Source organism: Choristoneura fumiferana, chromosome 16, assembly GCF_025370935.1.
Source record: "Choristoneura fumiferana chromosome 16, NRCan_CFum_1, whole genome shotgun sequence".
Classification (NCBI taxonomy): domain Eukaryota; kingdom Metazoa; phylum Arthropoda; class Insecta; order Lepidoptera; family Tortricidae; genus Choristoneura; species Choristoneura fumiferana.
Genome location: NC_133487.1, coordinates 6,915,249 through 6,929,541, shown reverse-complemented (window position 1 = coordinate 6,929,541; position 14,293 = coordinate 6,915,249). Strand labels below are relative to the sequence as shown.

General features: G+C 36.9%; 1 protein-coding gene across 1 annotated transcript in view; it reads left to right on the top strand.

Moving 5' to 3' along the window:
* Kdm3 (Lysine demethylase 3) overlaps nucleotides 1-14,293 on the top strand; it is a 183,832-nt gene that overhangs the window by 70,154 nt on the left and 99,385 nt on the right.

Genomic DNA, 14,293 nt, shown 5'->3' with positions numbered 1-14,293 from the left:
TAACTGAATGATGATTACCATGTAGGTTTATTTTTTTTATCTGAAGATTCCTATCGATGGTTTGGCATTGGCATACCAACACTTGGTTTTATATATTAACTCTCGACGCAAAAAGGGGGTGCTATAAATTTGACGCCAATGACTGTCTGTCTGTATGTGTGTGGCATAGCAACTCTCAAACGAATGGACCAATATCGATGATTTTTTAAGGAAAGCTATATTTTCCTTGTGGTGGTTCTTACCTATTTTGCATTGAAATCGTTTGGTTTTAATGGTTTTTGAGATATTAGTTAAACTTTAAAATGACAATGTCGGCGGTGTTTCATCTTTTCTAAGTTGGTTAGGTTATAACGCAAAAAATAGTATTTTGCGTTTAAAACAAACATGAGCTTTCCCCATGTTTTAGACTGCTCCGTAGCTCTGCTCCGGGCCCATAAACGTCACGTCTAGAAGCATTATAAATGCTCTCAGTTATCGATTGGCAAGCACTCTCAAACAAATCATCTCCACTTTCCCCCCTATACATTATATAACCGTCTCTTTTCTACCGTGAACGGAATGCTAAACTGTAATCCCAAATTCATATTGCATCCCACAAACACACAACTCTGTTTCTATACACTCAAAGCTGGCATTGCATAAAACTTGGTTGTGTCGCACCCAGGTGTTCCGAAAACTGCTATTATTATAATATAACATTATTTCATTGACTTTTCGAAACTGAACTATTTTTTTTTTCAAGAGCGAGAGAAGAGCTTTTTGAAATGGATATATTAAATTTGCATTCGCTGAAAGGTTTCTCTTAAAAACTTTCGTAATAACATTTTAGATGAGATCAACCGTTTTCCAAATAGATTATGGAACAAAGAAAATCTAGCTTCTTTGTCTATCTTGTGTTATCTACCGGATTCAGATGTAGTTAGTTTTGATTTTTTATTTTTCAAATTGCACATTTAAGTGTATATAATCATGTGAATTTGCGTTTGAATGATTGCTTTGAGTGTTTAGCATTATTTTGGTGCAGAAACATGTTTTGCCCATTTTCTTGCAATTATACTGACTGTTTCTGGCAAAAAGAAAATAAGAGTGGCATTTGGTGGGATTCGGTTCGACGTAATTTATGGATGTAACCTTACCCCAAAAAGATCATAATACATGCCGAAAATGGCAGTTTATTTCACATGTGATTAACGTTTATATTTTGATTTTGATGGTGTATTCGAGGAAGTTTTTTTTTAATGACCTAAAACTAGCCAGCAAGAAACTCATGCATGTGTCACTTAAAATAGGCACTTTATCTCTAGTTCCTCGAACCTCTCAATATTAATTACTAATTGTAACCACGGTAAATACTTTAGCTGGGATACACACGATCTTGTGTTCATATGTGGGGCGAGGTCGTGGAAATGTCACGTGTATTCCTATATCTGGAGATTACATTACATTGTGCTCCGACGTTATCTCTTTGATGTCGCGACATGTGGAATTAATTATCTAGTTTGTTTTTGTGCCAATGTATGTACCTAACTATCTACTTACTTTCGTTTCTTTATGCTCTCGGTCAAGTTGTTCAGCACAGTTATTGCGTGCAATTTTTGATGAGGAGTAATTTAATATATTATTTACTCGATGCAATTATTGTATTTCATATTTATTATACTCACAATAGCGTGTTTTTACTATGTTTGTGGTTAACAATCACCTTCATCGACGATTCGCATTTAACTTTCCATTGGTTTAAGTGGTTTGGTTTAATTGGCGTAGCTTTACATAATTATGTTTGATTCTAAGAGTAACATGGCAAGAAAACCTCAGCATCTTAAATGTACATATGTGACGTGTATTACTAAGAAACAAATGGTTATTCATTAACATACGGACGTAGATACATAGATTTATACGGCAGCCAATAAATAATTCATCTCTTAGTTGTAACACAGACGCAAGGAGTGAATCTCGGCACTCTCGCAATAACATTTCACGGAAGCCCGCACTGGCCGGCTGCCAGACACTGCTCACTGGTAACTGTCGTTCATACTCACTGTTTATAAACAACTGTAACAGAATTAAGCTTGTAATCCTATATTTGCTGTGATTCCAAGTCTTATACAACCTGGGTTTGATGGCTTTATTGAATTCTCGCAGACACCGTTAAGATCCCCTCCAACTTAATCCTCAGACATGAATAAGGTGAGTCAACCGAGTAATTTGGAACCGTCGTAGGCGAGTAATGATCTCTGAATTCTCTTTAGAATTACGTCATCTAATACGAGTTGAAATATTTAGGTTAAGCCCTGTCAGGCGACCGATAGGAACAGCATTTTAGAGGGGACTAGAAACCGACGTATTTCGGGCACGTATTTCTGATCTGAATGCAAACTAAATAGCAGGTTGGAATTATGCTAGTGGAATATGAATACGTGACATTAGTTCTCGCTGATGGACATTAAATTTGCAATTTATTGTCACTGCAAAATTCAACATTGCGTGCGTAATTTGTCATTTTAATCTCCGTGAAATCCATAGTAGCTAATTATCTTTGCACCGTTTTACAATTTTCATGTGACCTGTAAACATATTTGTGTTCATCAATTCTACATAAAACAGTCATAATAGTACCTATAGTTTAAATTTTCCGTTCGATTGCAATAGAGAGGTGTCATCAACATACCAAACAATTAATATCTAGAGTGACTGCACAAAGCTGAATTCAGAATTACGTTCGTTTAATATTTATACTGTACGTAATTCACATCGCTGACACAGCAAATTCCCGGCGAATTCAGTATTTTAATACGATGCGCGCTCTGCAATGCAAACTCGCGAGAGCGTCACAGTCACAACGTAAGTGGATCGATTCAAACTTTTCCTACTTCCCTGGGAATCGATTGAGCGTCTTACTTTATGTATCGTTCAATATCTGCATCAATTGAGCAAGCAAGCAAACGACCTTTTGGCTCAATTGTGCTTCGGAAAGCAGCGTTTGAAATTTTTTAAATATTAAAACGTTATCATCCACAAATAACTCGTACCACATGACAACGATTATTAGGACACAATTGAAACATTGAAGTCTGGTTTCTTTCTCACAGCTATTTAGTTTATACAAACAGACAAAGTCTCGGTGTACTTTTTCAAGTTGTAATAACCAGCCTACAAGTAAAAACTATGTACATTTCCTAACACAATCCATCTCCATCGTCCGCAATGCAAATTGCGTGGGAAACCCTTTTAGCTCGACATCAGAATGGAATCAATCGGCGACAACATAATGATGATTTATGCCGACAACGTGTTATGTCATTATCATCATTATCATCGCGTTCAACGCAAGTGAACCGGGCACATTACGCATTGCACGACGGAAGGCTTTCATCTACAAATTATGGGCTTACATTCTGTAGTGTCTAATTGACAATCGTGTCGAGTGCGTCGAGTATCAGCTATTGTTATATAACAAATTATCATTGTGATTGAGTAGGTGAAACCACAAGTCCTTTGTGCAACAAGAGGACGACTTGAGTGTTGTGGTTATTACAGCCGAGTCCCACTTTGCTATCCTAGCAGCAGTTACATAAGCTAAAGAGGATAATTGTACCAAGATCAATTTCCTTTCGCTCTTTAATCGTCTCTTACTTTTATCTCCGTTCTAATGAAATGGAAGCTGTATTTTTAACGTTCACCCAACCTTTGAATGTTAATGAATGCAGGTAAGCAAGAGGCATTAACAGCACATCACAAGTTATTTCTATGAACAAAGGAAGTTTGTTTAACATAATAGAATTACACGGTTCGTTAGAGGCATAGGGCGTGGATGTTGCCGCTACAGTTGTTGATTCATTTTCAGTAGGGAGAGCTGGGAAGTTTGATCGGTAAAGTTTGCAACAACACCGGTCGACTTTCCACCTCTATCGGGTAGTTAGCGAGTTCCCTCACAGCGGATAGGGTATCGATCGCGACAAGCGCGGGATCCGTCTGGCACGCCGCGCCCGGGAAAGCGCCTGCCTCCCCAACCCTGTTATTACGTGCCCACCCCACTACTTTGTTCTTGTTTCGTTTGAAGGTTAATATTCGTTTTGACCCGGATGACAGGACTTTTGCTATGATTTGAGCAAGTTTTTTATAATTTCTTCCGTTCTGTTTGCTTAAACGACATATTTTATAATATTTAAACGAAGTTTGTCCTATCAGATAAAGAACTTGCCTGTTTTATCAGCTGCAATGACAACTTCTCAATGACACCTCTAATTGCGTCTCTACTCGCATCTTATCTCTTTTGTTAAATTTAGTTAAAAGGGAAATAATCCTCTCGCTTTTTGCCGTTGCTACGTGATTTTTATCACAAAAGCTTACAAAGTTATTTATAGTCAAATTGCCGGAACTGTTGATAACAAATTCTTTACGAACCGGTTTCTGAAGCATTATTTTGTTATTCGCTAAAGTAAACGACCGCCTACAGAACAAACTCAAAGCGGCGAACGTGGAATTTCAAGCAGAAATTAAGTTTAAATATTTGCCTCGTGATCAAGATACCAAAAACAGTGACCTTGTGAGCGCCGCAACTATTAAGCTTAAATGACTTCTTGATTTTGAGTAAGTTGTATAAAAAGCGACCTTGTGTGCGGAAGGTGTGTGAGATGCCTTTAATTATGCGAGCTCATGTCTCCGGGGAAGGGTGCGGGGGGCGCGGGGCGCTCCTCCCGACGCCAGTTCGCGCTGCACTCCTCGGCTCTCCGCTCGTTCACTCTTTGAGCTCCCGGTACCTTTCACCGTTCCCGAACACGCGTGGCGTCGCGAAGTGTGGTGTTGTGGCATTGTGGCCGAGATCGCCGGTACTTGTTTTTTTACCATTGTACGTGTTAAGTGTTTACTCTACTTTTGTTTCGTTATTAGTAGAGCATGTTTCCTGTAGACTGTCTATGATAGTTTTTATAAGTTCATCATCTGTATATTTATACTTTTGGTTATTTTTAATATATATTTTTGATATCTTGTATTTATTTACTTACTTTATCCTATTTGAACCACCTTGCTACGCCAAAATATCTATGTACCTTCTTTGATATTTATGCCAATTGTACCTTCTTGATTTAAAATAATACACCAAAGCCTAATCTGCAACAGTGAACATGCATCTGAAAGCTGATTAGCATATAATAGCACGGGCACGACTTCCTAATACAGGCACAAACATATATACATAATATATGCCATGCGCTCGCGTGCAACTATGTACTTGCGCAGCATATAAAGTAGCTTGTGATAGCCACACCCCGCTAGCGTGTTCTCTGTCGCACCTGCTGGTTCGTTATCTTGCGGTCTCTTTCCATCTCTGATGCAGTTTAGTGCACCGTTAATTCTTTAGTCCTGTTTATTAGGTGTTTACGAATGTCTTTGGATGCGGGCTCGTTTTGTTCCAATCTTTTGTTCTTGAAACAGGTAGATACATTTAGTGAGAGTCGGATTTCGAATTCACAAAAAGTTCCCATATTTTACGAGCTAAACCCAAAGGGGAACCCGTTTGAGGGCTCTTGAAGTGGGGTTCGCTTAGTGTGTTCATTGAACGAAATAAAATTTAATCAAGTTCGACTTGTGAGCTCAAGTCTTGCTAAATTTTTAATTAATTATAAAATTACTTGCTAATTTCGTAATACACTTAGCGTATGAACACGTAATTAATGGTTAAGTCGAACATGTAGGTATAATAATAATGGAATCAATATAGGCTGTTAGTCGACTTACGGTAATAAAGTAATAAAGTATTGCCACGGTTACTTTTTGTAATATTTACTGGGAAATTAATTAGTTGCATATAAAATTTGCCTTGGCTCGGTCATCCAACCCAATCCTTTTGACGTAGTTCTTCATTGTTCCTTTGTTTTGTAAAACGGTCGAGTTTATGAAAAAACTTGTAAACACTAAACAGCTATCGGTATTTGTTTTGTTTGTTTAGAATTAAGACTAAGGAGATGTGAAGGTCACTTGGAAACCGAACTGGCCAGTTATAATCATCGCAGAACCGATGCAGTTGACATTAGTCATGTTCCAATTTCAAATTATACTTAACTGTGCGATTAAGAAAAAAACATGAATAGAGATTTGCGAAAATTGGTGGTTGTTTTTTTTGGTATTCTGAGGAACTTTTTAATATTTTTTTTATTAGCAATACCTTTGCTCTACGGCCTTTGCTCAATGAATTGTAAAATTATTAGATTATATTTTATTTATTTACAAACGAAAAATATTTTTGGATCGCACATCTCCTGTTTCTTTGTTTTATGAACAACACTGCTTTTCACTGCGACTGTGAGGAAATAGTCTTTTAAAATAAATGTTGACTTACAACCTTTTATTATACCTACATGCCTTGCAAAAAAACTTTATTTTACAATCTTTTTTGTTCGTGGCTGTTGTGTTGGCGCCTGATCATCATGGTATTAGACGTAGACGAAGACTTTATGCACTAACTAGAGCATAAATAGTAGATTGTACAACAAGAGCATAAAACGAGCCATTTTACCCGACCCGAGACCTTAATATAGCCACCCGAGCCGGTACGGCGAGCGTGGATGGACACGTCGAGGGGAAAATTGTTTTAATGCTCTCACTTCGATTGCGAGGAGATGAAATAACAACACTGGAAACAATTATTCACTTATTATGTATGTACCACACATGTATTATTATGTATACAGCTATATGAACGCCAACACAACAGCCACGAACAAAAAAGATTACAGTTAGAAAACTAATGGACTGTAAAATTCAAATTAACACAAAAAATACAAAAATACATAAGAAAAACATACAAAAACAACGAACTAGGGATTTTTCAACGAACTTACTGACTTTTTTTTTATAGGAGTAAAAAGGCCAGACGAGGGTAAAGGCGGGTGTACACGCGCCAACTCGTCCCACGTTCGCCCACACATGGCACGCCTATAACGAGAATAAGAATAAATCCCATATGAAAGCATCGGTCTGAACCTCCTTACATAGCGATTAAATTCCCTTTTGAGTTTCATTGGGTTCGCGAAAATACTTGAATTTATTTCTAAGAAGAACCTAACGACCGCAATTGTAATGTTCATCCACCTATACTGTGCGGTACCTTTACAAATATAGAAAAGCTACGCTAAACAAGGCCGGGAAAAGGAAGCGTTCCTATTGATAGATTTTTCCTCGCACACAAATTAGCTCCTAGCTCAGCTCAAGTAGATTCGCAGCCTTACAAATAAATTGTTCCGTGTTTGTTAATCGGATCTTATTTTGTTTAATGAATAACATTTCTACTTTAGTTCATAAGCCTTTTAGAAGCTTTCTTCTTTGATCCCGTTATATTAAGTACAGTCACACACAACTCGGGATTATTGAGCCACTCCTCCTAATTTGGCCGTGTATTGCTAATCGTGTCGTGTTTTTCAAAGACAATATCTTTGACGTCTGTACTAACGAGTAACTAGTTTTTTTTTATTCGACTGGATGGCAAACGAGCAAATGGGTCTCCTGGTGGTTACTAGACTATTACTTGCTCACATTCCCGTGGTGTGCTTTATTTGTTCCCTTTCCCGGGCAAATATACATTCTAGTCGTATACTTGCTTTACATTTTATAATTTGAGTTTGAACAACAGGACAGGAGTAAACTTTCAATAGCTGCTAGACGCACAGATCTCACGATAGCTATTATACTATCGCTTATTTGAAACAAGAACGAAGTAACTCCGAAGTCCGTCGCAACGTGATCGCGCTCCGATTTACGATAATTTCATGCTGCATTCGAGAACCGAGATGCACCATTATGCTAACGTCTATGTGCTTTTGATTTATACGTTCCGTTCGACGTGATTTTGCTATGATACCAACGCTTTACCACGCAACGTAGAAATATCAAGGTTATCCATTGTCCTCATTGAAAACGATAGTGAATTGTTAAAGTTTGCTAAATTATTGAAATTAATCGATGGCCGTCAGTTCTACAAGTTCTTGCTATTAATAATGGCTCTTAATCCCGTGAATGATGTTCATTAACATTGAGTATTGGAATTATTAATGCGTCAATTTGAATTATATCTTGATTGTTTATTCCGGCTTTTGAAACCATTTAGTTTCAAATTATCGTATTATATTAACCTTCTTTCTTTATAACTGTATGGGTTGGGGCAGAAGGAATGGTAAATAAATTTGTGAGGGCCTACAATCTTTTGTTTTGTGCAAAATTTCATGATTCCTAGACCCCCAGCAGTTTCATTTCCTCGAAGCTTTTGGTTAGATGGCGCTATAACATCAAATCAAAACGTCTACGTCGTGGTGTTAAGATTTTATAGCATCATTTATTAGTTGTATCCTTTACGATATCTGATATCTATCAGCTACCTCGCGGACGGAGACGTGGGCAAAAACTAGCAGACAATATGGTATCTGGCTATCTCATCTTGGCTATAGTTATTCATCAGATATTATCACTCATCATCGTTAGCAGTAATCTCAGTAAGTATATTATTTTTTATTTTGTCATTGGTGCTTCTAACTTTTTTTGTGAACGAATTTGAACTTGGAACCTTAAGTAAAATTTAATAAACAAGTTAAATCATAATTGAATGTTACTGTGTTAAAATGTAAACGTATCCTGTTTAAAATCACATGCAATTAATCTCTCCTTTATCGTATTGTACGACCCAGTTTTGTCGTTCCGTTCGCGTAGATTAATTACCAATTCCTTTTAGTTATAGCTACTGCATAGGACGTTAATAAAAGAAAGCTTGGGACGCTGCCAACTCGCTGTTTTACTACATACTTTATTGCTGGTACTGAGAAAGTAAGCTGTTTATAGTCTATTGGCATGCTCTCTATTCTGTGTACTTCCTCTCTTTCAACTTCGTCCGTATCTTTATCTTCAGATTTACCTTGTAACGTCCACGCCATAGCAGATTATTCTATATTAACCTTTCATTAATTAATATGTATTATTTAATGATATCTATGTTGCAAATGGGTTGAACGGACAATTGGAATGCCTAATGTTATTGTAATCGCTTGAATTAAATGTCTGTGATCGAGATTTCTGTGACAATAGTGTCAGGTCAAGGTCCTTATATATTAAAATGTTAGTTTTAGGCAACAGCTGATGGCAACAAATTTAATTTGAATTGTTAATGCGGGGTCAGTTATGTCACGTTCACGTGTGTCCTTCCGCGTTGGATTGGAACCATGTGAATTTTTAATCTGATTTCTGTTTTTATTCACATTTAACGATTATGAATAATGCAGATATATTTAAGTGGTTGTTATACGCGACATTATTAATATCAACCTTTTTATAATCAAATAACTATTAACTTTTAATTAAAGAAACTCGTTAACATAAAGAGTATTCGTGGCGTTTAATAGTCGCGCTTACATAAATGTTGGACTTTTATTAGTGTACTATCACTATCAGAGTATCACCAGGTATTATCGTTTTACTAAATCTAGTTAATGCAGTAAAGGCTAGGAGTCTAGCAATACCAGTCTCAAGTAACTATCGACCAACGTTGCCGGGATAGTTTAAAACGTCGTAAGCGGTTATACAATCTGCTTGTATATAGTGTCTTTTGGTTCAGCCGGGCGGGAGGGAAACGCGAGGGCTTTATACCGGTTCTCGTTGCACTCTTGGCCTCAGGCACTCCTCCGGTTTTACGAGATTGAGAGATAAATATACCGGGAACATATACGAGCATAACATAAATTCTGCAGTAACTGCCTCCTTTTAATTGGGCTTGTGAAAGGCTTGTGAAATTTGTTCTTCGGCGAATACCGGTGGATGGTAGATACTGCAATATCGGATCATGTCGGGGATGTAGGTCAATACAGCGACTATGTAATTATGAGATGCGATATTGTTACATACGAAAAAAATAACAACATTTTGCAGTATCATCATGCAGTGTCTATGTCCAATTAGTTTCTTTAGGTTCAAAGAAAAAAAAAAGGTTAAATCTATCAGCGTAAAGTATTGTTACGCCTCAACATAATCTCAGAGTACAGCTGAGAAAGGTTTACATCACGATTGATAACAATTGTATCACACGCATTATCCTACGTGATTCAAGCGTGGACACGAACAAAGGGTGATTATTATTTAATCTACGACAAAGGTCAGCTGCGTAACAGCGTATAATGCATGATTCAATTTTTAGTAGGGCTTGTAGTAAGTTAGTGTAAGTAACTCGACCCGTAAGCGATGATGCGGATGAATAAAACATTGTAACTCGAGATATTGTGTTGTGTGGGTTTTGTTCAAGCGTGTTTTTGATTTGAATATCATTTCCAGCTCGGATTTTCCTTCGAAGATGGATTAACTTAGACACCATGTAACCAGCGTAACAATACCTAGAACTAGAAAAGTAAAGTGTTTCCTAAAAGTTTTACATACAAACTACCTTATAACGCCTTTACCTCAGCTAGAGTGATGTCTTTCTAACGAACTGAAGTGCCTTCAAGAGACCGTTAACTTCCTGCACACAAACCGTCCAATTAATCAAGATTCCGGACTCTCCGTATGTACAAACGCTCATATAAATAACATAGATTAGAGCTAGGATGGGCCATTTTATTATGGCTCTGTTGATATTGGCAAAGTAAATCCTGTAGGGCGAGGCGAGCACCAAACCTGCTGGCGAACGCAAATAAATCACCATGTAGGTAGTCCCAGGGTCATTCGCCTACGTCACGAACCATATTAAATGGATACTGTACTAATTATTTCAAACCTTTGAGAAAATAGGTAAGTTAATTTCAAGAATCGATCATGAATTAGATTCTTTTTTAGCGTGTTTGTAAACGACCGACGCTAAATTTGCGTCAAAAGATTTAGCTATCGCTTTGTAAAATGTTGCCAACAGAAAATTTCATACCTGTCAGCTGTCAGACGATTATGTCGTTCAAAGCTGCTATTAAAATGAAAACGTTTTTTCTTCGAAAATTCTAGACTACGCGAGATGAGCTAATTTGTTTTAAAACAATTTTTAGTCGGGATTCTTTATCCTCTAAGCCAAATCTATTTATTTTTAGGACAGCTCTTAATTTCAAAGATTAGAGTTAAAACAGCTTATTTTTATTCGTTATACACATAACATCTTTAAATATTCAAAGAAAGAAATTAAAATACAATCTGCTCGACATCCCCAAGACTACCGTTCTCAAAAGTTTAGTTCTAGACACGACCCAATTAAGTAGTTTTGTGATAGGAAAATACGTAGTCTATTTTTCTTCTGGTTTTGTATAAGTAAAGAATATTGCGCAAAAGTAAGCACTGTTGCCAGGCGCCTGTTTCCCGGGCTCGCGCTATATGTATACCGTCCTAACCTACCTACCTACCTCCAACCTTAATATAACTTACTGTACTCCTTCGACTACGAGGAAAATTACTCTCATAGCCGCTTGAAAGGACCTGCTACGTTACGCTCGAGTTATTTTTAAAGAGAGAAAATTGTCAATTATTTTCCGTACTTGCTATGTTTTTACTGGCAGTAAAATACTCGATTAAGCGCAACGTTTCTGTTACGCATAATGCGCATCTTATTTTCTAAATTATAGACATTCAAGTTTGCAAGTGGTAAGGTCCGCCCTTATTGCTACCACCATCTTGCTCGCTAATCCTGCCGTGAAGCAGCAGTGCTTGCACTGTTGTATTTCGGCGTGGAGAGTAAGACAGCCGGTGAAATTACTGGCACTTGAGGTATCTCATCTTAGGCCTCTAGGTTAGCAACGCATCTGCAATACCCCTGGTGTTGCTGATGTTTATGGGCGGTGGTGATCTCTTACCATTAGGAGACCCACTTGCTTGTTTGCCATCCAGTCGAATAAAAAAAAAGTAAGTAGGTAAGTACGTGGATTTGTGAGTAGGTAGGTATGTAATTTTAAATTATTTTAAAATGTTTGTATTAACACGATTTTATTAGCCTCACATTGTAACTAGGTAGGTATGTATGTAGGTACAGTCAAGGGCAAAGATATCGACACGGCCAAAGTTGCAAAAATATGTATACACGGCCTTAATATTAAGTGCATAAAGTCGTGTTTACATATTTTTGTAACTTTGGCCGTGTCGATATCTTTGCCCTTGACTGTACATACATAACTAACAATGTCATGAACTAAGTTTTTTTTTTAAGTACAATGTTACCTAATTATTAATTAAACTAATATTTATTTATTAATTGGTAATAAATTTGATCAACTCTTTACCATATTCACCTGAAATTTAGCAGGTGTACCTAATTATGGTAGTCTACATTGTAGATACGATGACAATGCCATAAAAATACCTACCTAAAACCCACAAAAAGCAAACTTTTATAATACATACAGTATCTAATTTTTTAATATTTCCGGTTATAATCAACAACATAGATAGCCACTAGATAGCTAAGCCAACAAGTAAAATGTGCTTAAAAAGTTTTACACTATACATTATCTTCTCACCAAAACATTACAACTCTAGTTACATCTTGTTTATCTATGTATTCCCGTCGGCATCCGCACCCAATACAAAGGCTAACGTGAAGTGCATGGCTCATGTAGCTCCCGGCCACTATACCTTAGTGCACATACATGTTTCTGTGTACACTGTTGTACATTGTTTAGGACTATGTACCACCACTTGGGTGTATGTATATGGACGATGGACTATTCAACGAACCGAGTAGACGTTTCGAGTATCGTTTCTGTATTACGTTTACAGTCGAATTTATAGCAACACATGTGCAGTATCATTTTAAGTGTTCGTTCTTACATCTGTCAAACTGTGCTTTAATACCTAACAGTCATCAGAATGCATTTTTTATTCTGCTTCAACTACAATACACGAATATTCTTTATTGATCACGACAAATAACTGCAATGAATAATTGATTGATTCAGGATTCAGGCGTTACTTTGCGGAGGTTTGTCCGCTACAAACCGTGCACCACAGCTTTGTCTATGCAAGACGTAGATTACATGACATGTTCACGTGCAGAGCCTTCCCTCATTCGCGTCCACATCAAACACCATACACAAAATACTGAAGCGTTTCGAGCTGTCTTTATTTTACTAAAGCACATTATTTCTAATTAATCTTGTTAACTCCAAAAGGAATTAATCCCGAATCTATATTTACGTCTAGGTTTAGACTGTTTCGTCACGACGATAGAAAATTGGCTAATCCTGAACCCATTAATTAATTGGTCGCTAGTTGTGCCTACTGACGGTGTCAGACCAATTCATACCTCAATCATTCCATCAAATCTACATAAGTAGTTCACATTCGATATTCCCACGTCTGATTAATCAACTGGCCCACTGTGTACGAGTGAACACTGCAAAATTTAATTTGTGAAGTTATTCACGTAACAGATTGAATTATGGATGCTCTACAATGTAGAGTCCACATTATGTAGAAGACAAAGTATTAATTACCTATTATCTGTTACCATTCACAAAACACTGAATAAATGCCAATTCAATAAAGTAAAAGAACTCGCATCACAGTTTGCTTTATCTAGTACCGTATTCAGCGCATTTTTTCCAGCAGGACTACTGTACGCAAAAACATAAGAATGAAACTAAGTACTTACCTAAAGACTTGTATCTTTAGGTAATATTTTTATTCTTATGTTTCTTATGTTGATTACTACAAAGTCATCATCATCACGCGGAAAACTATTGTTTATTGTTGTTACTATGACCACTTCGTACAAAGTTCGTCGTCAGTCCACCTATTTCTTGGGAGGCCTGCTAAGATTTTTCTTTTTGGTTCTATAAACCATGCACTAGGGTGTTCGTACCTATTTATTACAACAGCATGCTACAGTAGCAAATAATATCAATTAATAAAGTGCCTGTCGATGAGTCAAACGAAGTTGTATATAAATTGGTCCTTGAATACCTCACAGGCGACCGGAGTTATTTGGCAGCAGAACTTTTTAATTTATTCCTCGTTATTATACGTAACAGTATCGAATAGTTTTTGTTATTATACGTAACAGTATCGAATAGCTAATGTAATTAAAATCTGTTTGCGGTTTTATAAACAATTATTGAGGCCAAAGCCACTTAATGTGGCTCTTAAATACTTACTGTGAGTGAATAAAGATTTATGTGTAGATTCGCCGTATGGTTAAGAATCTTGATAGAATTGCACGTAATCACTGTAAAATTTTATTGGGCTTTAAAAGTTATAATTTACTTAGCTGAAGTGCGAGGTAGTTTTTACCGATACACGTGTTCCAATTCTTAAAAATTGATAAGCTACAGTTCATTCCTGAATTATT